General features: G+C 50.5%; 1 long non-coding RNA gene across 1 annotated transcript; it reads left to right on the top strand.

Moving 5' to 3' along the window:
* Positions 1-290: 290 nt before the first annotated feature.
* LOC139024466 (uncharacterized) lies at positions 291-695 on the top strand. The gene is made up of 3 exons (XR_011475785.1): positions 291-451; positions 531-570; positions 622-695. It is a non-coding gene; the product is annotated as an uncharacterized lncRNA (long non-coding RNA).
* Positions 696-1,052: the final 357 nt, after the last annotated feature.

Here is a 1,052-nt window from a genome sequence, read left to right on the forward strand (position 1 = left end):
AGTCTGTTACAGGTCCAGTGTGTCGTTAGGTCAGGAGAGTCTGTTTACAGCAGTGTGTCTTACAGGTGGTGTAGTCTGTTAACAGGGTCAGTGGTGTACAGTCTGTTCACAAGGGTCAGTGTTGTAGTCTGTTACAGGGTCAGTGGTTGTATGGTCTGTTACAGGGTCAGTGTTGTAGTCTGTATCAGGGTCAGTGTTGTAGTCCTGTGACAGGGTCCAGTGTTGTAGTCGTGTTACAGGGTCAGTGGTGTAGTCTGTTTGACTAGGGTCAGTGGTGTAGTGCTGTGTATCACGGGTCCAGTGGTGTAGTCTGTTACGGGTCCAGGTGTGTAGTCTGTTACAGGGTCAGTGGTGTAGTCTGTTACAGGGTCAGTGGGGTAGTCTGTTACAGGGTCAGTGGTGTAGTCTGTCCAGGTTCAGTGGTGTAGTCTGTTACAGGGTCAGTGGTGTAGTCTGATTACACGGGTCAGTGGGTGTAGTCTGTACAGGGTCAGTGTGTAGTCTGTGTACCAGGGTCAGTGGGGTTGTAGGTCTGTTACAGGGTCAGTGTTGTAGTCTGTGACAGGGTCAGTGTTGTAGTCCTGTTAGCAGGGTCAGTGTTGTAGTCTGTTACAGGGTCAGTGTTGTATGTCTGTTACAGGGTCAGTGTTGTAGTCTGTTACAGGGTCAGTGGTGTAGTCTGTTACAGGGTCAGTGGTGTATCTATCAGATGGTTACAGGGTTAAGTTAGTGTACCATGACCTAGCCTCTGTAGGTCATATATATCAGATGGTTACAGGCTTTGGTCCCATGGTCTCTTTCTCTCCTCTGTCTCTCTCTCCTCTGTTCCTCCTCTCCTCTCTCTGTCTCCTCTCTCCTCTGTCTCTCCTCTCCTCTGTCTCTCCTCTTCCTCTGTCTCTCCTCGCGTCTCTGTCTCTCCTCTCCTCTGTTCTCTTCTCCTCTGCTCTCCTCCTCCTCTGTCTTCCTCTCCCATGTCTCTCGCTCTCCCAATGTCTCTCCTCTCCATGTCTCTCCTCTCCCATTTCTGTCCTCTCTCTGTCTCTCCCTCTCCC

The sequence above is a fragment of the Salvelinus sp. IW2-2015 genome, unplaced genomic scaffold, assembly GCF_002910315.2.
Source record: "Salvelinus sp. IW2-2015 unplaced genomic scaffold, ASM291031v2 Un_scaffold1540, whole genome shotgun sequence".
In the NCBI taxonomy this organism is placed as follows: Eukaryota; Metazoa; Chordata; class Actinopteri; order Salmoniformes; family Salmonidae; genus Salvelinus; species Salvelinus sp. IW2-2015.